Source organism: Dendropsophus ebraccatus, chromosome 8 (assembly GCF_027789765.1).
Source record: "Dendropsophus ebraccatus isolate aDenEbr1 chromosome 8, aDenEbr1.pat, whole genome shotgun sequence".
Taxonomy (NCBI): domain Eukaryota; kingdom Metazoa; phylum Chordata; class Amphibia; order Anura; family Hylidae; genus Dendropsophus; species Dendropsophus ebraccatus.
The window spans coordinates 53,241,165-53,268,832 of NC_091461.1; the positions used below are offsets into that span (position 1 = coordinate 53,241,165).

General features: G+C 43.1%; 1 protein-coding gene across 4 annotated transcripts in view; it reads left to right on the forward strand.

Annotated features, from left to right (window-relative positions):
- The first annotated feature begins 2,478 nt into the window (after positions 1–2,478).
- PCGF5 (polycomb group ring finger 5) overlaps positions 2,479–27,668 on the forward strand; it is an 85,123-nt gene continuing 59,933 nt past the window's right edge. For 2 of the 4 annotated variants that reach the window (XM_069980367.1, XM_069980374.1), the window contains exon 1: positions 2,479–2,590. The gene's annotated coding sequence lies outside the window, so the exon portion shown is untranslated. Of the gene's footprint in view, positions 2,591–2,801; positions 2,823–3,438; positions 3,492–27,668 lie in introns of those variants that run through there. The other 2 variants (XM_069980373.1, XM_069980372.1) reach the window with 2 other exon arrangements.

The window sequence follows — 27,668 nt, forward strand, 5'->3', positions numbered from 1 at the left end:
GAGCGTACATGCTATCAACGCAGTTTAGGGCTCTTTTTAAAGGGTAACATGTGTGCTTTTTATTTGAGGAATTTCATTTTTTGGCTACTGAAATTATAGTTACGCTTTAATGACTTAGTGTTACTGTAGAAAATCTTCATACTCACCAGAGAAAGAAGTAGATAGGAGACTGCCTTTTGCCAAGCCAGCCCAGAGACTGTCAGGTTCACTAGCAAGAATCCCAGGCTTGTACAACAGGGCGAAGCTAACTTCTCAAGATTATCCAAGGAAGTCGAGCAGCTACCAATAGGATACTTCGGCTTAGGCCCTTTGTTGTACTGAGGATCAATCCCTCACTAAAGAAGACCCAAAGACCCAGGCCCTGGCCTAAGCCAGGCTTGGCTGAAGACTGCAGAAGCAACTCTCTTTCTATCTCCTGACTGCAGCTGGCTAGAGAAAAAAGACCCTCCCAGCAGGAACCAACTGACTTCAATAGGGGTGACTGGGTCCAACCTCCCATTAGTGGGGAAGTGTTCAAGAATTGTTATTCAAGAATTGTGTCAGCTTTGTGTATGAACTTGCTGATATTCAGTAAATACCTGTTGCTATGGTTTTCTGGCTTCATCCATACATATTACTTTCAAAGTCACCATAATACACCATCACATAGGGCCTGACTCAGGGGAACTACGAAAAAACTAAATGTGAGAAATTTCAGTGGCCCTCAACATGGCCTTATGACCACGGAGACCCATACCATACCATGACCAATATGAGGTCTACAATCCTCAGCCATCCCAGAGGCCTTCCTCATCTATGTTCCTTACGCTGTCATGTATGTGATAAGCCATCACTTCTAGGAGTATACAAACAATGAAGAATCATATCTGGCAGGTGCTCCTGGGATGAAAGACTCTAATGGGTTTAATGTCAAACTCCTAGGTACAAGAATTACCAACCTGATACAAGACCATACCAGTTTCTTCCTCAGGTTAATACACCAATAAATCATAAGACAGTAGTGTGGCCTTGTGACTTATTGGTCTTGCATAAAGTATATTAAACTCATTGGAATTTGAAATCAGACTGACTAAAATAGTTGGGTTTGGCCAAAATATGGCAAATGTTTAATATTTCAGGATTATTTTTAATATATGCATGTATCATCCACTGGAGTACCTGTATATATATTTTTAATATAAGAATATGTTTTACATGAAAACTTGATTTGAACAAGAGCTCAATCTACTATTGCACATTCCCGTTATTATGGAAATAAAATAGAAAATAACAATGACATGAATAATATAGTCCAAATAAAGACTGATCAGCAATAAAAATATAATCAGACAGTAATGTTCATATATCACGATCATAAGCATGTGTATAAATGCTGATGTAGCTGTGCTGACCCTGTTATTTAGAATTAGATAATTAGGTCCACACTGGCTTTTTTGCAGAATCCGTTTGGCACTGACAGCCGAATGGACTGTTATAGAAACCGACACAAACGGTTGCCCGTTTTTGTCTGTCATCCGACATGCAGCGTTTTTTTTTTCCGGTAATTTAAAACAGTGGTGTGGACCTGTTCTATTTTTAACGGAAGGGAGTGCAGATCCGTGAAAACACTGAACATGTGAATAGCCCAATACAAAGCAATGGGCTATAAATTTGTCTCTGTGCATGGACAACTTCACGGAACATGTGAATTCAGCCTTAGTTCCAAAGATGTGAATGGCTCCAAGTTGTAATACAAAAAACAACCTAAGGACAGAGAAGCAACACCATAAAGGTTTTTTTTATTAGGGTTTTTTTAACTTAACAGTACAGGCATTCACCAGTACGCTCAGAACACCGATGAGTTAAAAGTGCCCATCAAGGGCTAATACAAGTCCTTTAACCACAGCATGTATGTTTAGCATAACAGCAGTTTTCTGTACCGACCATATAGAGTTATAACAAAAAATGCTCCTGAATTGTTATTTCATAGGGAAGACAATAAACTGTCCAGAGAAGTAATAAATAAAAGAAAACCTCTCCTGCTCTAGAATGTTCTTGAAATTGAAAGAATTGGCACTTTAAAAAAAACAACAATTTTTTTCCCAGAGTATCCCTTTAAGCAGACATATCTGGAGTGATGACAGCTCCTTTTTATATGCAATATATAGGAGTAGAAGAATAAATCTACTTTTTTAACCCTTATTTTAGACCAGGGTTTCAGGGTGCGCAAAAGTTTCTTTACTTCATAAAAATCATTCTCTTCACCCATCTGTATACATTTGACAGATCTTTATGGCAGAGAATATGTGATGTCCAATTCTCAGAGTGCTGATGCTTAGGATAAAAAAAATACTAGCCCACTTTGTAAGTTCTTCTTATATAATATATTCCGATGCATTGCTTAGATCTGAACTTCTTGCTGCACTGGTGCTTCTACCCGCTCAGAATTGTGATAAACAGTTCCTGTATCTTTAATGCAGTGCACGCCCACCAAGAAGTCACACGGATCCAGCCCAGCAGCGTGAATTCTGTGTCTGTGTGTGCTGCTGCAGGCTCTAATGAGGAAACACCATGATTCACTGCACACTTTCTGGCTTTACTAAAGATTCTGGTAAGTTTCCGGCTGGGTTCTACCCCGTCCTCTCCCCCTAAGTTCATCTGTGTGGTTATGTGACATTCCAGTACACAGGACAAGTTGACTGTGTGTCTATGAGGATGAGCATACACCCCCCCCCCATTCCTGTATGCTCTGCTCATGTTTCATAACAAACTGCTGGGCTGACATTAGCATCAGATGCTGGCTCAGTGATGCACATGTTAGAAGAGATGCAGAAAGTGGGACAGTGAGTAACTTCCATATATACCGTATAATATACCGCTATAGTAACACTTCTAATAGATTACATTGGAATTGTATCTATCTCTATGGCAGGAGGAATAAGCTACTAAGTCTCCTTGTAAGATGCTGACGCAGGTCCTAATGTGTTGAGCTAGCTGAAGCCACACTGACTTAGCAGGCAGCACTGATCAGTATGTGCTGTTGTTTCTCTGCTGCCAGAGGCATATTACAATGGGCCGGCTTATCATACCGGGAGAGCTGTTACGTAAGATGTCAGTGTTGCCATAAAGGATCCATGACCGTGTTGGAATGGCGTGTATTGGTGGGGTGGGGGGAGGCTGCTCCTTTTCACCTGTGCCATGAAGGGGTGTAGTTGATGTCACTCACTACACGCTTTACGTGGGAGGGCTACGCTACACTAGAGTAGCATCTATCTGCCTGTTTCCTACATTAGCACTGACATTCAGAGGGGTTTTCCATACTGTAAGAGAATGTATGAATCATATCCCAGCCCAGTTCATGAGAATTTGGTTTCTGACTATTTAGAATGATGAATGAGGGTCGCTCTTTAGCTCTTTTATTGATGGATGGGATTCCATGTCTTTCAGTGTATTCAAGCAGAAATTGATGGCAGATACCTTTTAAACAGGCTGCGAGTTGGAGAATGATACCAGTATGTAACAAATGTGTTATTCAGTGCTATAGATGACCAGGCCAGCTCTATATGGCAGGGAAATTAATTTTCTAATGCTTTACAATGTTATTATTGGGCATGCAACCTCTGGGGTAAGTTTCACATGAGCACATTGTGGACATCCATGTTTTAAACTAGTCTCTCAGCCTGACTGTGGGTTTAAAGGGGAACTACTATATATGTCCCTATTGCACACGGAGTGCAGAGGAGAAGGGTATGTCTCTTACCTTCCTCCTCGGCGCCGTTCCTGTGTTGTTACCAGTGTATTCCTTGGTCCGGAGCACCATTAGGAGCATTGCCCTGCCTGCTCCATTGATCATTAGAGGGAGCGGGCCGGCTTGCGAGATGGGGGTGGGGCAGTTCTCCTAACAGTGCTCGGGACCGAGGATTACACTGCTAACAGCACAGGAACGGCGCAGAGGAGGAAGGTAAGAGACATACCCTTCTCCACTGCGCCCCATGTGCAATAGAGGCACAGCCTCTACCCTACCCGCAGGAGGGCATGCTGGCACGTCCTAATGCAGAATGAGGTTAATATGAATGTCTTGTAGCCAAGAGAAGTCAGAGGGTTGAAATTCAAAACACATATTCCATTTTTCATAGTTCACATGTTAGTATTTATTTTAGCTGCTCTGATATGGTAACAGGGAGATATATGAATTGTCAGGTGTGTCCTGCACCTTGTGTGTGTCTTTATGTGTTCTAAAGAACATATACAAATACACTTAAAGAGTCGCTGTCATTATAACTTTCTAATTCTAATCATTATCATCAAAAACTCAACACTTCCTGTAATTTGACAATTTTTTTTCCCAAAGAGACTATACACAGGAAGTACCATGTTACCTGGGTCATCTGACCACCCACAGAGAAGGCAGTCATGTAATTGATGGAGACATTGAACGGTGACACTCTGTACTGGCCAGAATTCCTGTGTTTAGTCTGTTCTTTTTTTTCAATCAGCACAATACTAAAAATCAGAAGATATACTGTATACTGTATACTGTTGCTTCGTTTTACTGCATGATAAGACAAAAATAATAATAATGAATGTGTATTGCAAGCTTGCTTTATTTTACATATGTATACTGTTGATTTAGATTTTGAAAGCTATAATGACCGTGACACTTTAAAAGGGCACTCCAACATCAGGTAAAAAAAAATGAACATACTGCATATAGTAGCATATAAAGCATATAGTATTGCTTACCTGTCTGCCCTAGTTCTGAAAGTACCAAAAGGCCATTAGTTATTATAAGGGACTTAGTTCTGTATTTTGCTGCCCGAGGGGGCAGACCCCAACTGGGCAACAGTCCTTACACTGTTAAGTGCTGGGGCCCTCAGGGAAGAATAATCAACTGTCCATATCAAAACCAACCAAGTTTGGATAAGCCACAAAATCAGAACCAAAGAGAAGTCAAATACTAGGCCAAGGAGTCATAACAGAAAGTAATGAACAGGACAAAATCAGAAACAAAGACAGAACCGCCAAACAAGCTGAGGTCAGAAAACACAGACTGGAGCGAGGTATGAAGACTCTGAAGGAGAGTCAGAAAGCAAGCCAAAGTCAGGGTACACAGAAAACACTATGGAAATGCTGGTGATGAAGGGCAAACCACAATGAATCACAAGTGTCTGCTCAATGCAGATGTCTGTTTAAATATTTTGCCCTTGATTTCCAGAGAGCGTTGGACCACTCATGATTGGCCCGATGCTCTTGCATGATTGATCGGCTGGACAGTGCCCACATCACTGGGGTCAGCCGAAACCAAGTGCCCCCAGCTGCTGACCACAGCCCAAGCAGGCTGGATGGGCACAGAGATGACGCCCCTCCTCTGTCGCCACATCAACAGAGAAGCAGTCACCGCTTGCTGATTAAAGTAACGGCACAATAGAGCTTTTTACCCTGATTGAAGAGATTTTAATCTTATTTCAATCTGTCGCTCCATTGCTGAGATATAAATTTCAGAAGTCTTATGAAAATTAGCAAATAAAGCCCACAGTTTGTTAACCTGGCAATATCAGAAAAGATAAGTAACAGGAGATACCATCAAGCGTCATTTATTTTGCTTCTGTATACAAGGCAAAGTCCAAGCTAGCAGACCACAAGGATGCCAACCAACTCACCGAACAGTGAGACGGCTGTTTTGCATGTAATCACATGCTTCTCCAGAAACCTGGAGAAGCATGTGATGACATGCGAAACAGCTGTCACACTGTTCGGCGAGGTAGTTAGTGTCCCTGTGGCCTACTAGCATTCAGACCGTTCTCTTCTAACCTTGCACTGCTGTGCCCTAAAGTAAACAGCCACTTTATTTAGATTGACAGCTCAAACTTTTCTGGGCTTTTGTAGCCCAGGGGAACACCCTGTGGGTTTTATCTTCAATTTTTCTAAGATCTAAAGCTTATATCTCAGTGCTGGATTGAAACAAGAGTTATATATGTCCACTTATGTCAACTTTAAATAGTTTTTTTTAGAAAGTATATTTTATACTGTATTATATAGTGCATAATACAGTCTGACTTCCTTTACATGATTAATGAATATTCAGAAAAGAAGTAATGTATTTTAATACTATTTGCCTGGGATATAATATTAAATGAGTGTTTTTGCTTATCCCCTAGGTAGACATGACAAATCTGTTTGATGGTCCATAGTTCACGATTTCTGAATCATTAACATCCTTAAGATGTTCAAAGTACAGTTATTTGCTTTATGATATAGTTCAGCATTTCAAGCTTTTTTATAGTAAAATGAAAATGTCTGTAATATTCTAAAATTCTAAATTGAAACATAATTTTATTTAACTCTGGACAGTAAAATAGACATTTATCCTAAACGCCACACTGATAACTCTGTTCTAGACTGATACGTTTGATATGATATGTTAACCCCTTCAGGTCCACAATCCATATATATAAGTTCCTACTGCACATGCCCATGCAGTTGGAATATACACTCACCGGCCACTTTATTAGGTACACCTGTCCAACTGCACGTTACCACTTAATTTCTAATCAGCCAATCACATGGCGGCAACTCAGTGCATTTAGGCATGTAGACATGGTCAAGACAATCTCCTGCAGTTCAAACCGAGCATCAGTATGGGGAAGAAAGGTGATTTGAGTGCCTTTGAACATGGCATGGTTGTTGGTGCCAGAAGGGCTGGTCTGAGTATTTCAGAAACTGCTGATCTACTGGGATTTTCACGCACAACCATCTCTAGGGTTTACAGAGAATGGTCCGAAAAAGAAAAAACATCCAGTGAGCGGCAGTTCTGTGGGCGGAAATGCCTTGTTGATACCAGAGGTCAGAGGAGAATGGGCAGACTGGTTCAAGCTGATAGAAAGGCAACAGTGACTCAAATAGCCAACCGTTACAACCAAAGTAGGCAGAAGAGCATCTCTGAACGCACAGTACGTCGAACTTTGAGGCAGATGGGCTACAACAGCAGAAGACCACACCGGGTGCCACTCCTTTCAGCTAAGAACAGGAAACTGAGGCTACAATTTGCACAAGCTCATCGAAATTGGACAGTAGAAGATTGGAAAAAACGTTGCCTGGTCTGATGAGTCTCGATTTCTGCTGCGACATTCGGATGGTAGGGTCAGAATTTGGCGTCAACAACATGAAAGCATGGATCCATCCTGCCTTGTATCAACGGTTCAGGCTGGTGGTGGTGGTGTCATGGTGTGGGGAATATTTTCTTGGCACTCTTTGGGCCCCTTGGTACCAATTGAGCATCGTTGCAACGCCACAGCCTACCTGAGTATTGTTGATGACCATGTCCATCCCTTTATGACCATAATGTACCCAACATCTGATGGCTACTTTCAGCAGGATAATGCGCCATGTCATAAAGCTAGAATCATCTCAGACTGGTTTCTTGAACATGACAATGACTGTACTCAAATGGCCTCCACAGTCACCAGATCTCAATCCAATAGAGCATCTTTGGGATGTGGTGAAACGGGAGATTCGCATCATGGATGTGCAGCCGACAAATCTGCGGCAACTGTGTGATGCCATCATGTCAATATGGACCAAAATCTCTGAGGAATGCTTCCAGCACCTTGTTGTATCTATGCCACGAAGAATTGAGGCAGTTCTGAAGGCAAAAGGAGGTCCAACCCGTTACTAGCATGGTGTACCTAATAAAGTGGCCGGTGAGTGTATATATACGTTTGTGGACTGAAGGGGCTTTAAATGTTTGTGGGACCGCTCCAATGCGAGTGATCCCGCACACATCGGTGTGGTGGGAGCTAATGACAGGCAGCTGCCCATCATTAACCCCCTAAACACCGCGACGCATAGTGATTACATCGTTTAAGGTAGTCAGTGACAGGTCAAGCATCTGTCACTAACAGTTCGGGACTCTATGCATAGATCACCGTTAATACTGATCAATGCTATATTATAGGATAGCATTCCTCCTCCACATAAGTCCCCTGAGCCCCCTACATATAAATGTATTGAAAATAAATAAATATAAAAAGATTTAAAACATATTTCAAAAAACCCTAACAAAAATACCACAATAAACACGTACAGTACCCCCCTGTCCCATTATACAAATAAAAATATAAAAAAATAAACATATTACATTTTGTAGCTGAAGACCCCCATAAAAAGACCAAAAGCAGGACTTAAAATTGCTACCCAACAGTGCTGACAGGGCCATGATGAAGGAGGAGGGAGTATGCAAATAGGACGAGAGAGGGGGGAAGGCGGAAGAAGGAGGCGTGGCTGAGCTGGGAGGAGGAAGAAGGAGCACCATAGTATCCAGGAACAGCACCCACAGTGGCCTTGTGGTGCCAGGGAGCAGCTCCAGCAGCCACCGGGACCCCCAGACTGACCCCCCTTCTTACCTGGTAATTAGTGTCTTCTGGATGACACAGGCACACAGAATCTGGAGGCTAGAGTTGTCCTGGCTGTTTACAGAGGCCACAGGGAGAGAGGGATGAGTGATGGGAAAAGTGAACTGAATAGTGTACAGTGCTAATAACAGTGATGTAATAGAATGGTGTACAGTGCTAATACCAGTGATGTAATAGAATGGTGTACAGTGCTAATACCAGTGATATAATAGAATGGTGTACAGTGCTAATACCAGTGATGTAATAGAATGGTGTACAGTGCTAATACCAGTGATGTAATAGAATGGTGTACAGTGCTAATACCAGTGATATAATAGAATGGTGTACAGTGCTAATACCAGTGATGTAATAGAATGGTGTACAGTGCTAATACCAGTGATGTAATAGAATGGTGTACAGTGCTAATACCAGTGATGTAATAGAATGGTGTACAGTGCTAATACCAGTGATGTAATAGAATGGTGTATGGATCCTGATACCAGTGATGTAATAGAATGGTGTATGGATCCTGATCAGTAGCGGATTATAATAGGTCCTTTTCTAGCGGTAGCTCGGGGCCCTGAGCTCCTGGCAGGCCCATAGCTGCCCAAACAGACTTATACTTTCAGTGGTGTGTTGTCCTTGGCTACAGTTCTGCCAGGATTTGCGAACAATCTCTGCTTTTTTATCTCGATTTTGCACAAATCAGGGCATCATGACATTATCTATCCTGTACTATGCACACCATGCTACTGCTGCGATAGCTACAGTGGGGTGAGGGGCCCAGGCTTGGCGAACAGCCTGGGGCCTATGGTAAAGTTTATCCGCCCCTGATCTTAATACCAGTGATGTAATAGAATGGTGTATAGAGCTCCTGATTTATCTGATGTAATAGAATGGTGTATAGAGCTCCTGATACCAGTGATTTAATGGAATGATGTATAGAGCAGGGCTGTGGAGTCGGTAAGCCGCAGCTCTGACTCCAACTCCTGAATTTTATCAAGACCGACTCCGACTCCTGCTCCTTCATAAATGGCCAGTCACATACCAGGGGAGTTATTTATCACACTGGCTCAGCAGCTTCTCCCTAATGTCCTACATGACTCTGGGGCGATTTCTGAGGGAATGAGGAAAGATATAAAGCAGCTTCTCCTGTGTGTGCAGTGAATGCAGCCAGTCTCCAGCCTCCATGTCCTGAACTACTCACAACTAGACTAGATGGAGCAGGAGGTCTTTTCCTGCTGACAATCTTCTATGTTTCTAACTAAATATTTACCATACTTAAAGAAACACTGCTAACAATGCCAAATACCTGTAATATAGAGGGGGGTCACACACAGTGATATAGAGGGGTCACTGTGGGTGTGGGGGCACGCCATAGCACACACACAGCCTGCTGCAGCCATAGCACACACACAGCCTGCTGCAGCCATAGCACACATACACACAGCCTGCTGCAGCCATAGCGCACACACACAGCCTGCTGCAGCCAAAGCACGCGCGCGCGCACACACACACACACACACACACAGCCTTCTGCATCCATAGCACACTCACAGCCTGCTGCAGCCATAGCACACACACAGCCTGCTGCAGCCATAGCACACATACACACAGCCTGCTGCAGCCATAGCGCACACACACAGCCTGCTGCAGCCAAAGCACGCGCGCGCGCACACACACACACACACACACACACACACACACACACAGCCTTCTGCATCCATAGCACACTCACAGCCTGCTGCAGCCATAGCACACACACAGCCTGCTGCAGCCATAGCACACACATACAGCCTGCTGCAGCCATAGCACACATACACACAGCCTGCTGCCGCCATAGCACACACACACAGCCTGCTGCAGCCAAAGCACACACACACACAGCCTTCTGCATCCATAGCACACTCACAGCCTGCTGCAGCCATAACACACACACACACACAAGGCCTGCTGCAGCGATAGCACGCGCACACACACACACAGCTCCAGCCATAGAACACTGAAGAAAAACACCACATTGAGGACAGAGGTTACTGCTACACTACTTGTGTCTTCTCCTCCTCTATATTACACAGGATATCTTCATATTACACTGCTGTTCATATACAGTCATCCAGCATCCAGGAAGAGAACAGCACAGATCTCCCCCCACACAATGGAATCTTTCAGCTCAAAAACAAACTGCCAAATAGTGACCGACAACCTTTCCCCGACCACCCTTATCTAATAGGGTCTGTGTGCTATTAGAATGTTGCTCATAATATATATTGATGAGCAAAACTTATTAAATTCATATCAAAACTCAATTCTTAATTGTTCTAGGATTTTTTTTAAAGCTGGAGTCGGAGTCGGTAAATTTTTTTCCGACACCAGCCAAAACTAGCTCTCGACTCCGACTCCATGACTCCAACTCCACAGCCCTGGTATGGAGCTCCTGATTTAACTGATGAAATAGAATGGTGTATAGAGCTCCTGATACCAGTGATGTAATAAAATGGTGTATAGAGCTCCTGATACCAGTGATGTTATAGAATGGTGTATAGAGCTCCTGATAAAAGTGATGTAATAGAATGGTGTATAGAGCTCCTGATACCAGTGATGTAATAGAATGGTGTATAGAGCTCCTGATACCAGTGATGTAATAAAATGGTGTATAGAGCTCCTGATACCAGTGATGTTATAGAATGGTGTATAGAGCTCCTGATAAAAGTGATGTAATAGAATGGTGTATAGAGCTCCTGATACCAGTGATGTAATAGAATGGTGTATAGAGCTCCTGATACCAGTGATATAAGGAATGATGTATAGAGCTGATACCAGTGATGAAATAGAATGATGTATAGAGCTTGTGATACAAGTGATGTAATAGAATGGTCTATACAGCAGATACGGCTGGGCAATACTTCCCATACTGTATGTAGCAATGTACGTAAAAAAAGGTCATAATACAGTACTGTTTGCTGTATGAATGCTGTCTCATTAAACATGTGATAAAAGACATGACTGTAAGCTCTTTCATCATTATATATTTTTTTATTTATATAGCGCCAACAGATTCCGCTGCACTTGATATACGTATACATGTGTGCTGTACATGTTCCTGCTTTAATTAGACACTTAATTCTGCATTTTCTATACTTTGTTTATTGACTAGTTCACCCCCATAAAAGCGTTTTGTTTTTTTCTTGTACAAAATTGGTTGGTCGACTCATAGAGGTTTCACTGAACTAAGGAAATCCTCAAAACATGGCCTGTTGGTGGACCATGAGGACTGGAATAGAGAAGTACTGGTATATAGGGTGCTCAGCAGGGTGGAACACGTGCTCAGGTAGCTACACCCTGGTGTTGGATATACATAAATGCATGCTCAGATTAGGTAAGTGTGCATTCTCATTTCTGTAAGGAGAGGAGTATAAACTTCAGTACTGTCAGACATTGCTGGCTGTGCTTATCTCTTGGAGAATTAACCCAGATGGAATTATCTTGTGAGCTTGGCTAGGTTGCATCTTTTCTTAAGGCCCTATTCCGCGGAACAATTATCGGCCGTATTCGGATGATATCGGCCGTTATGTCCCATAATCGTCCGGTGGAATTGACAGCAAAGATCAGCCGACATCGTTCATGTCGGCTGATCATTGCAGTCGTTTGTTTTTCAACATGTTGAAAAACAAACGACTGATACAGCAACGATCTGCTGCCGTTGTTCCGTGGAACAGGGGCGGAGGCAGCAGACACTGCTGTATGCTATGGGCTGGCCGGACTATCTAGCGATCACCCGGGCAGCCCCCTTGCAGCTCCCTTCAATAGGGCCTTTAGAATATTATGTTGTGATGTTTCTTTGTTATAATTACATTAAGAAGTGGGTGATACCATTCCCTTTGCTGAAGGGACATGTCCCTACGTCCTGTCCAGTCAGTGCAGACAGTGTCAGACTGCGTAGGGACTATTGATGCACAGAATGGTAACTCCAAGCTGACAACTTCTACATTTCCAGAAGAAATAACAGAGTGCCACAAGGCCAGAATAGATGACACACAATTGTAATATAATGGGGAATTGTAGTACTTACTAGCTCACAGGTCATCTGTGGCAGGTCTTCTAATGACTACTAATGCCGTGTCTTATTTATGTAAACCTGTTGCCACCTATACCTGGGGTAATTGGCAGAGAGGGCAAAAGAGGTCTTTAGACCCCAAGTCATGAAATCACTAGTCACAGATGAGTGCATAGTATGGCCTCCACTGCCCACTTTACTTATTAAATTGCTCACTACTTTTCCTTACATACACAGCTCTGTGCCAACCAGTACTCAGGATCTTATTGCTGTTGTTAGTTCTCTGGGGAATTGCCACATATTACAGCGTGACAGAAATTCCAGACCAGTGACACATCAACGATCAAGACGTTTATTGTATGGCTGACAGCTCTCTAAAATAGTTCTTACTAGCAATTATTTTTTATACAATTCGAGGAAATGGAAAGGATACCAAGTAAACAGAGGGTGCCCATAACTGCATGGAACCTTTACCTAACTAAAGGAATGACACAGTCATGTGCAAAGGCTTTTCTACATCCACTATAAGGCTATGTTCACACTGCGTACAATTCCGTCCGCAGTTCTTACGCCGTAGTACATGTGCGGCTGAAACTACGGGCGTGTGAAAAATTGACATGGCGCCGGATGCGTACGCACCGCGAACATACGCCCGTAGTAGAGTTATGCTTCCCTAGCTTGATTCGAAGCGATCTGAGGCAGGTCATTTACTTGGAAATCTTCGCCCAGCCCCGTAAACCACACAGAACCTTTTGGATCGAAAAATCAAGTTCAATTTGGCTGAAATAAGTACTTCGTACGGGACCGCATGGAAATCCACGGCCATGAGTTTCAACATTTCCGTCCTCAAACAATGGTCTTGTTAATTTTTCACGGCGCCGTATACGATCCGGCCGTAAGCTCATACGTAGTGTGCACTGTGTGGGCGTATACTGTATACTTTCAAGCGAACGCATCAACCTCAAAACTACATGCGTATTTTCGCGGTTCGCACTACGGACGGATTCATACGCAGTGTGAACATAGCCTGCTATAAAACGTCAGAGATAAAAATGCCTATAAAAATTTACACAAAAATTAGAAAATACCAGAACAACTACCAAGAAAACCCCAAAAAGCAGGGAAAAAATAGTTGGTAGTTTTTGGGTGTTTTTTGTGGCATTTTTGTTAGCTCAATAAAACATTGTACAAAATTTGTGTCTAAGGGAAGGCTCAAAATAGTCAAGTGACTGCAACTGAAGTTGGCTCCAATACCTGTGACAGTGGCTATCAGCGGCACGGGACAGGTACAAAACATATTGCCCTGTTCAATCGTTTATTTGCACTACATAAATAAAAAGAAACATGCAATAAAAACACTCAAAAAAGCTCACTTGGTGCAAAAAACCACCTAGAAGGAATTAAAACATGCAATAAAAACACTCGAAAAGCTCACATGGTGCAAAGAACCACCTAGACTCATGATTGAAATCACAAAACCTGATTTCAGTACAGAGCAAATCCACATCTAGGTTGTACAATATAGTGCAGTAAGAGTATGTACAACCAATAAATATAAGAAAACATATAAGTGCAAAATCAATTGATAGAAACAGATAAATTGGGTATCCTATAGAAAATCAGGACTTTGTACTTTGAGAACTATATTTGGATTTGGGTACTTTGTATTAGTATTTTAAACAATCGCCCTTCCCAATACCACCCTATGTCTAATATACATGTATAACCTATCCTGCACCCTTTCCCTGTTTGTTTGTTTTTTCTTATGCTTATGTGCTCTGGATGTGTAAAATCCTCTACTATGGGTCCATTCTGACCACGCTCAGCTCTCTTCCCTCCTCTTTACCTGTTCTGTAGTTGTGATCTCCTTTCTGGGGAGCGGGTTAGCTGTTTATTGACTTGGTAACCCGACCCCCAGTAGACATCCTAATGTACACAAACATGTCACAGCACAGAGGTAATTAACAAAGTGACAATTCTTATCAGCACAGGGACAATAAACAGCAAATCATAAGGATAATGTACAGTGTACACATCAGTGATATTACTAAGTGATTTAAGACTACTATTTCCATGGGTGTCAGAGTAGATTTTGGCTCCTCAAAAGACCCTACAGTCCAGATGTAGCTGCAGCATATTTGCCCCTAAATTTACCCTTGCTGTCAACCATCCATTGTATTATCCATTGTATTTGCTGTCACTGTCACTATGAAGGAAGTATGCAAGGGACACCTGTTCATGGCAATGTGACTCCTATAACACTAATGTAATTATCCAATAAAGAACTGGCGATGCATATATTAGTAGTGTAGGTGTAAATGTGACAGCTAGATGAAACATTCCCTGAGTTGGATTTAACAGATTAGATCTTCACCAGTACTTACCTGAGACATCATAAACTGGAAAGTGCCTGAGCTGTATGGTTTATATGGTGTATAATAGAGTGGAGCACTAACTTCTACATACCAGGAATGGCATTCTGTTAGGTCAGGCAATCTATCAAAGCACTAAATTACCAGGAGAATGTGTATATAGTATAGTCAGCAATTCTGATTATTACTTCATCCGGACATCACATTATCATACAGATAGGTTTTAACAGGTTTATTTCTGGAATGTCAATATATTTAGAACTTGCAAATACGGTAATTGAAAATGACAGCTGGTTCCTAAATGCTTAGTATGTATTTATGTACAGGGGTATCTAGTGTGTACCGAATGTTGTTTAACCAGGCATTTATCAGGGAATGCTACATAGATACTAGATGTCTGTCAGAGCTCAGTAGGTTGCCCCAAAGGTTGGACCACCTATGGGCTGTGTTCACACACATTGGCCCACATTTACTAAAACTGCAAACTTAGACTAGACAGAGTTATCAGGCTGTTTGATAAATCTGTCGCACTTAAACACTGTCTAGTTTTTTGGTGCAAAGTTTAAAACATCTGTTACTTGGCTTAAAGTCTGCCAGATTCTTCAGCCAGATTTTGTTGGAAAATAGACCATGCCCCAACTTTGCATAGACACCACCCCTTTATCTAACAGGTGGGAAAGTGTCTGAAAGTGGTGGAAAACTGTCTAAAATGTGTAATAAATGCGGAGAAAAGCCATTTTTGTCAGCCAAAATCCTTACGGAGACACTTTAGTAAATCAGTGCCATTGTTCTGAAGTTTTTGTCATAGTACTTTTACTATTTAACGGCAAAATCCACTCCTGCCAGACATTATTTAACCCTTAGAAGCTGGGCCAATTTAAATTTTAGCACTTTCATTTTTACCTCCTTGTGCTTAACCCCTTAAGGACTGGGCCCATTTTCGTTTTTGCGTTTTCGGTTTTTCCTCCTTGTGTTTAAAAGGCCATAGCACTTGCATTTTTCCACCTAGAAACCCATATGAGCCCTTATTTTTTGCGTCACTAATTGTACTTTGCAATAACACGCTGAATTTTTGCATTTGGTACACTACGAAACCAGAAAAAAATTCTAAGTGTGGTGAAATTGAAAAAAAAACAAACATTTCTTTTATTTGGGGGAACTGTGTTTTTACGCCATTCACCCTGGGGTAAAACTGACTTGTTATGCATGTTCCACAAGTCGTTACGATTAAAACGATATATAATATGTATAACTTATATTGTATCTGATGGCCTATAAAAAATTCAAACCATTGTTAACAAATATACGTTCCTTAAAATCGCTCCATTCCCAGGCTTATAGCGCTTTTATCCTTTGGTCTATGGGGCTGTGTGAGGTGTCATTTTTTGCGCCATGATGTGTTCTTTCTATCGGTACCTTGATTGCGCATATACGACTTTATGATCGCTTTTTATTACATTTTTTCTAGATTTGATGCGACCAAAAATACACAATTTTGCACTTTGGGATTTTTTTGCGCTGCCGCCGTTTACCGTGCGAGGTCAGGAATGTGATTAATTAATAGTTCGGGAGATTACGCACGCGGTGATACCAAACATGTTTATTCATTCATTTATTTGTTTACTTTTATTTAAAACCTGGAAAAAGGGGGGTGATTCAGACTTTTATTAGGGGAGGGGGCTTTTTACTATAAACAACACTTTTTTTTTTTTTTTACACATATACTAGAAGCCCCCTAGGGGACTTCTAGTATATATACTTTGATCTCTCATTGAGATCTCTGCAGCATAGATATGCTGCAGAGATCGATGAGATAGGCACTTGTTTACTTCCGGCTGCTGCCGGAGGAGCGATCTCCCCCACTAGACACCAGGGAACGGTTGCCTCTGGTAATCGAAGGCAGCTGTCAACTTTGACAGCTGCCTCGGATTAGCTAATTAGCGGGCACGGCGATCAGACCGTGCCCGCTAATAGCGGCGGTCCCGGGCTACACGCGGCACCTGGGACCGCGGCGCTTCAAGTGAAATGCTTGAAGTGCTAATGAGGACATATGACGTACGGGTACGTCATATGTCCTTAAGAGGTTAAAAGGCCATAGCACTTGCATTTTTTCACCTAGAAAACCCACATGAGCCCTTATTTTGTGCGCCACTAATTGTACTTTGCAATGACAGGCTGAATTTTTTCATAAAGGACACTACAAAACTAGAAATAAATTCAATGTGAAATTAAAAAAAACGCATTTCTTTTATTTTTTTTATTTTATTTTTTTCGACGTTCGCCCTGGGGTAAAATTGACTTGTTATATATGTTTTTCAAGTCGTTACGATTACAACGATATATAACATGTATAACTTTTATTGTATCTGATGGCTTGCAAAAAATTCAAATATATGTTCCTTAAAATCGTTCCGTTCCCATGCTTATATCGCTTTTATCCTTTGGTCTATGGAGCTGTGTCAGGTGTCAGTTTTTGCGCCATGATGTGTTCTTTCTATCGGTACCTTGATTGCTCATATGCGACTTTTTGATCGCTTTTTATTACAATTTTTCTGGATTTGATGCTGCAGCCGGAAGCAATTGAGTGCCGAGCCGGAATCAGTGCCATTATGACTTTGACAGCTGCATCCGATTACTTTATTAGCGGGCACAGCAATTGGACCGTGTCAGCTAATAGCCGCGGTCCCGGGCTACATGCCGTACCCAGGACCACGGCGGTTCAGAGTGCGGCCGTCGCGCGGCCCCGCTCTAAACATACGTTGGTGGCCCTGGACATACAGGTACGTCCAGGGTCGCCTAAGGGTTAAAAGCCTGTTATTTGTTTTACTAGCATTCTTTCTGCCCATTAAATGGGCACTGTCATTAATAATACCTATTGATAAATCATCAGGGCAGGTGATATACTACATTTTTGCAATGTACTTCATATTTTTTTTCACTAGGTGTCTCACATACTGTTAAACTGCAATCGAGGTTCCAACACTAAGGGCTTATTCCAGCATCTCGTATTCTATGGACGCTACAGACGGCCCTGTACTAAGTGTTTTCCTGGCTGGGAACCGCTGTAATTTCCTGTTAAATGGCGGCCATCAACTAAATTGCAACAGTGTATGAACATAGCCTTTTTGTGTTTTCAATCCACTCCTGGTTTTGGTAGCTAAATACTGACCAAAATACTGTGTGGGAACATAGCCTCAAGCTGTAATTTTAACTTTTTTTTTCTAAGCTGGGGTATGGAACCTAACCTAGATTATGTCTCCCATACATGGCACACATAGAAGAGGGGGTCTTGTTCTCCTATATCTCTATACACACCCTATGAATAGCTATATAAGGGACATTTCAGAGCAGTAAAGAGTAGTCTAAGTTGTAAATCATGTGTATAGGAGCATGTAATTGATCTCTCAGTGAGCTGCTATTCCCTCTTGTACACACAAGTGGGAATGAAGCTGAACTATACCTCCTGAAGACAGTTCTCTCCCTGCAGCTCTACCCCCTTAGATTGTCTGCTGTGTATAACACAAGTCCACCACAAGCTCAGAAGGATGTGGGAGCAAAGAGAGATTATTTTCACTATAGCAATCTTATGAAGTACAGAAAATGAGCCAGGAAGCCACTGGACAGATAAGCCCCACTGAGTGGGGCTTGAGCCTATCCAAAACCATAGCAAAATGTGGCGAAATATACTGTAACACACAGCACAAATCCTAGGCATATTTTTCATTATTATTGTAAATTTACCTTAAAGCGTAACCGTCATGTTTTTTTTTTATTGCAGAAATCAGTAGTATAAGCGATTTTAAGAAACTCTGTAATAGGTTTTATCAGCCAAAAAAGCCTCCTTCTGTACTCAAGAAGCAATCTCCCAGCCTCCCCCCTGACTTCTTATCTGTGCATTATCAGGCAAACACGTCTTCATTACAGAGAAGCCAGTGAAGACGGGCTCTGCTCTCTCCATTCTATCTATATGGAGGGGGGAGGGGCTGGGGGAGATGAGGGAGCAGGAAGAGGTGACATGAAGGTCAGCTGTTTCTAGACTGTCTGGGCACCTAAACCGCAGGATTCAGGGGGCAGAAAGGTCAGTGCTTATCTATGAACTTACTGAGAGAAGATTGCAGGGTGTTGTGCTGTGCAAGACTGCTCCGTGCTCAGTCACTCCTAACAGCCCCTCCCCTCTCCATAGCCACATAATGGAGACAGAAATCCTGCTTCTTCTGAAGTGAGGGGGGAGCCTGGGAGATTGCTTTTTCAGTCCAGAAGGAAACTCTTTTGGTTTATAAAACCTATTACAGAGTTTCTTAAAATCGCTTGTACTATTGATATTTAATGTTTTCAAAAAAATTACCCTGAAATGACAGCTACGCTTTAACCTCTTAAGGACATAGGACGTATGCGTACGTCATATGTCCTCACTTGCACTTCAAAGCGGGGCCGCGCGGCGGCCCCGCTTTGAAGTGCCGCGATCCCGGGTGCCGCGAGTAGCCCGGGGCCGCTGCTATTAGCGGGCACGGTCTGATCGCCGTGCCCGCTAATTAGCTAATCGGAGACAGCTGTCAAAGTTGACAGCTGCCTCCGATTACCGGAGGCAACGTTTCCCTGGGGTCTAGTGGGGGAGATCGCTCCTCCGGGACCTTGTCCCGGAGGAGCGATCTCCGTTACTGATGCCGGCCGGGGACGCGTCCAAGATGGCGCCGTCCTCGGCTCGGCACTCGTTCGTTTTCGGCTGCAGCAGTGCCGATCTCATGGATCTCTGCAGCATATCTATGCTGCAGAGATCTCAATGAGAGATCCAAGTGTATATACTAGAAGTCCCCTAGGGACCTAGAAGTCCCCTAGTAAAAAGCCCCCTCCCCTAATAAAAGTCTGAATCACCCCCCTTTTCCCAGGTTTTAAATAAAAGTAAACAAATAAATAAATAAATAAACATGTTTGCTATCGCCGCGTGCGTAATCGCCCGAACTATTAATTAATCACATTCCTGATCTCGTACGGTAAACGGCGTCAGCGCAAAAAAATCCCAAAGTGCAAAATTGCGCATTTTTGGTCGCATCAAATCCAGAAAAAATGTAATATAAAGCGATCAAAAAGTCGTATATGCGCAATCAAGGTACCGATAGAAAGATCACATCATGGCGCAAAAAATGACACCTCGCACAGCCCCATAGACCAAAGGATAAAAGCGCTATAAGCCTGGGAATGGAGCGATTTTAAGGAACGTATATTGGTTAACAACGGTTTGAATTTTTTACAGGCCATCAGATACAATATAAGTTATACATGTTATATATCGTTTTAATCGTAACGACTTGAGGAACATGCATAACAAGTCAGTTTTACCCCAGGGCGAATGGCGTAAAAACACATTTCCCCCAAATAAAAGAAATGCGTTTTTTTTTTTCAATTTCACCACACTTTGAATTTTTTTCTGGTTTCGCAGTGTACTTTATGCAAAAATTCAGCCTGTAATTGCAAAGTACAATTAGTGACGCAAAAAATAAGGGCTCATGTGGGTTTCTAGGTGGAAAAATGCAAGTGCTATGACCTTTTAAACACAAGGAGGAAAAACCGAAAACGTAAAAACGAAAATGGGCCATGTCCTTAAAGGTTTAAAGTGTAACTGTCAATATAACTATAAAAATCTAAATCAACAGTAGATAAAGCAAGTTTGCCATATACATTCATTATTTTTTTTCTGTTGTTCATGCTGTAAAACAAAGCTGAACTTACCAGAAATCCAGGTCCAGTCTCCTGAAGGCAGATTTTCTGACTTGTGCTGGTTGGAAAAAAAAACAGACTAAACACAGGAATTCTGGCCAGTACAGAGAGTCACGGCTCAATGTGTCAGTCACATGAGCACTTAGATGACCTGGGAAACACCAAACTTCCTGTTACCTGATTCTTTGAGAGAAAAAAAAAGTCAAAAAACAGGAAGTGCTGTGTCCTCCATGATAACTAAAAATAAATAATTATATATATAATAATGAATGTAAATTGTTAACTTGCTTTATATCATATCTACTTTTGGTTTAGATTTTGAAAGTTATACAGACAGCTACACTTTTAAGTCTTAACATTTATTACATATATTGTTGCTACTTGTAGTCTGATGTATTGCAGAATGGAATGATGTACTTTATCTGATGTCGTTCCAAAGGACCTGCTATTTTATTATTATATTATTCTTGGCATGCATAGTAATTGAGCTGGCCAAAATGGCAGATTATGTTCAGTAAAACTCACTCGTTAATTTATTGAGATATTGTACATTCCAGCATTTTTGAATCTTAGTATAATAATACAGGGGTCTGTGTCTTGTCTTGATTTTGTTTCCTATCAATGCTAAAATAAGATGGTTGTATAGTCTGTTAGTAAAAATGGTGTTTCAGATAATTCCCATTGAGAGACTTCTGCTTGCTGTTCATGAATAGAAACATTTTTATTGGGTTTAACAAAACTTAACAAGCTGAAATCTCTCTCTGGTCTTATGCTGCGTTTACGCAGACAGATTTATCTGACAGATTTTTGAAGCCAAAGCCAGGAATGGATTTGAAAAGAGGAGAAATCTCAGTTTCTCCTTTTTGACCTGTTCTCTGTTTACAGTCTGTTCCTGGCTTTGGCTTCAGAAATCTGTTAGATAAATCTGTCTGTGTAAACGCAGCATTAGGCTATGTTCACACTACGTATATTTCCGGTCGTAGTGCGAACCGCAAATATACGCCTGTAGTTTTGAGGTGGATGCGTACGCTTGAAAGTATACTATATCCAGGCCGCATAATGCACAATGTATGAGCCTACGGCCGGATCGTATACGTCGCCGTGAAAAATGAACAAGACCATTGTTTGCGACCGGAACTTTTTCAACTCACGGCCGTGGATTTCAATGCGGCCCTGTACGGAATACTTTTTTCAGCCAAATCGAACTTTATTTTTATATTAAAAAGGTTCTGTGTGGTTTACTGGGCTAGGCGAAGATTTCCAAGTAAATGACCTGCTTCAGACCGCTTCGAAACAAGCTAGGAAGCATAACTGTACTACGGGTGTATGTTCGCGGTTCGCCCGTATGTTCGCAATTCGCCCGCATGTCTATTTTTCACACGCCCGTAGTTTCAGCCACCCATGTCTGGCCGCGTACGAACTACGGCCGGACATATACGTAGTGTGAACATAGCCTTAGGGTGTGTTTACACAGAAAGATTATCTGACAGATTATCTGCCAAAGATAGAAATCTCAGGCTTTCCTTTATGACCTACTCCCTGTTTATAGTCTGTTTCTCTCCTCACCTTCACGACGGCACCATAGGAGGATAGGTTATACCCTAGGGACAGGAAAAAGCACGAGAGGTTAAAAGCCCCTCCCTTTCCTCCCAGCACCAGTGCTTTTTCCTGTCCCATTAGGGCAGGCACGAGAGGGAGGGGATCCGCGTGAAGGCGAGGAGAGATCCCCTCTGAAGAAAGAGTTACCAAGAAGGCTGTGGGGTCGATCGGGGCCTGGCTCCCTTCCTCCCAAATCGACAGCCGGTCTCGGGGCAGGGGACGGTTCCGTCGTCCATATGGGGCCTCGCACCGTCTCCAGGCGCCCGGTGGATGCGGAATCGGCGCCGCCATCAGAGGTAGGCCTCAATTTCCCCACCAGAAACAGTACGGGGCGGCGGGCATCGCGGCGCTCTGCGTGTGACGTCGGACGCCGCGTCGCTCTGCGCGTCACGTCGGACGCCGCGTCGCTCTGCGCGTGACGTCGGACGCCGCGTCGCCTCGTGATGGCGTGGGACGCCGTGCGGCCGTGTACGCTTCCGGGACGCACAGTTAAAGCCACGCCGGGAACTGGTCGGATCGTCTTGCCGGTAAAGATGGATCCCTCCACGTCCGACAAGACTGCTGCAACGGTAACCGTGAGTAATGATCCGGCTCCGGCCGCTTCCGCATGCGTAGCTCTGCATTTTCAGCACGCTTCCCATGCAAACTCTGCAGTCCTTATCCCTTGGGATCTGTGCATGTCTCCACTGGGGGTGCTTTATTACCTTGAATGTTATCACTATGGTTCCCTCTCCACTCACTATATATATTCGGGTGCAGGGAATGCATATGTATATGTATGTATACTGGTATATATATATACAGGGGATATATATGCATCTATACAACTGGTGTGTGGGTACTATCCATCAGATCATTGTGTCATATGGATTCTGATGTGCATATTGCTTATCCTCCCTAGGAGACTAAAGAATCCAATCCTAGGAAGGATAAACCCAAAATACCAGAGAGGAGATGCGTGACCTGCAATGCTAAATTGTCACATAGTTGCAAGAAAAACATTTGTCCATCTTGCATTGGAGATATTATAAAGGAAGACAGATCATCTTTCCTAGAAGATATTAGGAAGATGATGAAGGATGAGATTGCTACGTCCATAGCTAATCTCCCTCCTCCTCCTCTACTACCACCTCCACCTCCTCCTGCTGCGCTAGATCCAAATCCTCCTCATGTATCCCCGGTCCATCAGGTAGTGACTAATGATGCGCCGGTGGAGACTATTACTAATTATTCAGCTTCCGTAGCAGCGTCAGATGAATCCACATCATCCAGGAAACGCAGAAGACATTCATCTGCGTCTTCTTGTGAGTCGGGTCAGATTCAAGAAACAATTGAATTAAGTGACAATGACACGGAACAAAAAGAGGAAGTAAAGAAATATTTCTTTGCCTCAGACCACACCTCTGCTCTTCTTAAAGCGGTCAGAGATGCTCTGAGTGTAGAAGAGATTCAGGAGCAAGTGGCTCCCAAAGATAAAATGTTTCAGGGCTTGAAAACCAAGAGGAAATTGGTTTTTCCAGTTCATGAGACTCTACAACAGCTAATCTCTGATGAGTGGGAAGAACCTGAGAAAAGACTGCAGGTGCCCAGTGAGATCAGGAGACGATTACCCTTTGGGGAAGAAGATATGTCTAAGTGGGGAGATATCCCTAAGATTGATGCTCAAGTGGCAAAAACCACCAAAAGATCATTACTTCCCTTTGAGAATTCTTCTCAACTTAAAGAACCCATGGACCGCAAGGCGGAAAGCCTGTTAAGGAAATCCTGGGAGACGGTATCTTACTCCTTAAAAAATAACATTGCGGCCACTTGTGTAGCCAGGGCCCTCCACGTCTGGGTAGAACAGCTTGAGGACCATTTAAATGATAAATGTCCAAGACAGCAGATAGTGGACTCCTTACCCCTACTAAAGGACGCCACGGCCTTCCTAGCTGACGCCACAGCCGAATCTATTAGGTTTGCAGCTAAGGATGGTGCTTTAACCAATGCCGCCCGCCGAGCGCTCTGGTTAAAAAACTGGACCGGAGATAATACTGCAAAATCAAATCTTTGTGGTATACCCTTTGAAGGGCAGTATGTATTCGGGACACACCTGGATAAAATTATAGAGAAATCAGCAGATAAAAAGAAAGCCTTACCGGAGGAAAAGACTCCGCAAAAGAAACAACAATTCAAACGGCCCAAGTTCCAAGATAACTACCGCGGGAAAGGGAAAGGAGGCCGCTGGAGTTATGCCAAAGGAGGGAAGGGGAGAAATATTTTTTTCAATCCCAAGACCTCCCAAGATAAACAGTGACATCGGTCCGGTAGGGGGAAGACTGCAGGGCTTTTCAAGTGTGTGGGAATCTATTACCAACAACAACTGGGTAATAGATATCATCAGAGAGGGCTATCGAATAGAACTGATTCACCCTCCCCCACACAAATTCACCATCTCACGCCAGTCTTCAGATCCCCTACAAAAAGAACTACTAAAAAGCATGAGGAAACTACATCAGATGAAAGTAATCTCCCTAGTTCCACCAAAGGAGAAAGGAGCGGGTCATTACTCGAACTTGTTTCTAGTAAAAAAAAACAACGGCTCCTTCCGTCTAATTATAAACTTGAAACCGTTGAACCAATATGTCAGGTACCAGAGGTTCAAAATGGAATCAATAAAGACAACAACACCATTAATAGCGTCCAATGCCTTGATGGCCTCCATAGATCTCCAGGACGCTTATTATCACGTCCCAATACATCAGGACTCCCAAAAGTACTTAAGATTTGCGATACTAATAGGGAAGGAAGTACGCCACTATCAGTTCACAGCTCTCCCATTCGGGATCTCCTCGGCTCCAAGAATCTTCACCAACGTGATGTCAGAAGTGATATCTTTTCTCCATCTCCAGGGAGTAAATATAGTGGCCTACCTGGACGATCTTCTGGTCATAGCAGACACACAAGACAAACTACTACGGGATCTAGAAACAACTCACAACCTTCTTACATCCCTAGGTTGGATCATCAATACCGACAAATCCGACCTGACGCCATCACCCAGGAAAATATTTCTGGGAATCCTCATAGACTCGACTCTCCAAACGTCCTTTCTCCCAGAGGAAAAAATACAAAAGATCATCACAAAGGTCAGGAGATTAAAGAGCGGTTCTCTGACATCCGTGAGAGAGGCCATGTCAGTACTAGGCTCAATGACCTCATCCATTCCAGCCGTACCATGGAGTCAAGCCCACTCCCGGTGGCTTCAGGCTCAGATCCTAAAAGCCTGGAACAAAAAACCCTCGGGATTGGACATGAAGTTTTCTCTCACCCCGCAAACGAAGTTATCTCTACGCTGGTGGCAAAAAAGAGAAAACCTACAAAAAGGGGTACAGTGGAACCCTCAGCCCAAGATAACAGTAAAAACGGACGCAAGCCAGACAGGTTGGGGAGCCCAAGTCGGGACCCAGTTCTTTCAGGGGGTTTGGGACACAAACAATTCAAAAGACTCCTCAAACCTCAGAGAACTCAAGGCAGTAAAAAATTCATTACTGGCAGCTCAGAACACCTTAAAAGGGACCCACGTTCATGTCCTATCAGACAATGTAACTACGGTAGCCCACCTAAGACACCAAGGCAGTGCAAAACACAATCTCCTGTGGTCAATATCAAATCAGATATTCACTTGGGCAGAGGCTTACCTTCTGTCTCTGTCAGCAACTCACCTGAAGGGAACAGAAAATATTCAAGCAGATTTTCTCAGTCGCCACCAGGTCCATCCGGGGGAGTGGTGCCTCAAACACCAAGTCTTCCATCAACTAGTACAGCGCTGGGGGAACCCCGAGATAGATTTGTTCGCCACGAGAAAAAACAAGAAAGTGGCAAACTTTTACTCCTTAAACCCGACAGACCAGCCGGCCGCAGTAGATGCCCTGACACAGGATTGGAAGGTAGATCTAGCGTATGCCTTCCCACCCATCCCATTAATACCAAAGGTACTCCAGAAGATCAGGGACCAAGGAGTAAAAACGATTCTGGTAGTTCCGTATTGGCCAAAAGAAGCTGGTTTGGCCTCCTCAAGGCATTAGCACTAGAAGAGCCAGTCCTACTCCCACATCTAACAGACCTTCTCTTTCAGGGTCCGATTCTCCACCCAGAACCAGAGAAACTACAGCTGTCTGCATGGATCCTGAAGAGACAATATTAAGGAGTCGTGGCTTATCAGAAGAGGTAATATCCACTCTGATGAAAAGCAGAAAGAAAGTGACTAACTCCATCTATCTAAAGGTCTGGAAGGTGTTCTCCTCTTGGTGTACATCTCCCCCACCAATTCCGGCAGAACCAAACATAGCCCAAATACTGGACTTCTTGCAGGCTGGTCTATCCAAAGGCCTTAGACCAGCCACGCTTAAAGTACAGGTCTCCGCCTTATCGGCAATCTACGACACTAACTTAGCCGACCATAGATGGATAAGGAGATTCATAAGAGCCGCGTCTAGGATCAATCCTAGACCTCAGTCCATTCATCCGTCATGGGACCTAAATTTAGTACTAGAAGGGTTAACAGGACCAACCTTCGAGCCTATAACAGATATCAACATAAGACTACTCTCATACAAGACAGTCTTTCTGGTTGCGATATGTTCCGCCAGGAGGGTGAGCGAGATCCAGGCCTTAACTATCCGCAGACCATATTGCACTCAGAGGACTGCATTACACTAAAAACAGATCCATCATTTCTACCCAAGGTAGTTACAGAATTCCATAGGAATCAGGACATTATCCTTCCATCATTTTGTCCAGATCCAAAAAATTCATCAGAAGAGAAATTCCATACTTTAGATGTCAGACGAGCAGTCTTACAGTATATGGAAACTACGGCCCCCTGGCGAATTGACCAAAACCTGTTCATACAATTCCAGGGAAAGAACAAGGGGAAGAAGGTGTCAAAAAGTACCATCGCTCGATGGATAAGAAATTCAATAACAGAAGCTTATAAAGCTCAAGACCTGCCTTCTCCCATTAACATCAAAGCCCACTCTACGAGAGCAATGTCTACGTCGTGGGCAGAAAGAGCTTCAGCTTCTCTAGAACAGATCTGTAGGGCCGCGACATGGTCGTCCCCTCACACATTCATAAAACATTACAGACTACGTCTGCAGTCAAAAGAAGATCTCACCTTCGGCAGGAAGGTGCTGCAGGCTGTGGGCCCCCCCTAAGAGTAATGGTTGGTATTGCTCCTATGGTGCCGTCGTGAAGGTGAGGAGAGAAAATAGGATTAGTCTTACCGGTAAGACTGTTTCTTCGAACCTTCACGACGGCACCAGTATCCCTCCCTAGTATTGTATGATTAAATATAATACTCACGTGGTGCTATTGGTTGTTATAAAGGCACTGGTGCTGGGAGGAAAGGGAGGGGCTTTTAACCTCTCGTGCTTTTTCCTGTCCCTAGGGTATAACCTATCCTCCTATGGTGCCGTCGTGAAGGTTCGAAGAAACAGTCTTACCGGTAAGACTAATCCTATTTTCTGGCTTTGGCTTTAAGTCTTTGGCAGATAATCTGTCAGATAATCTTTT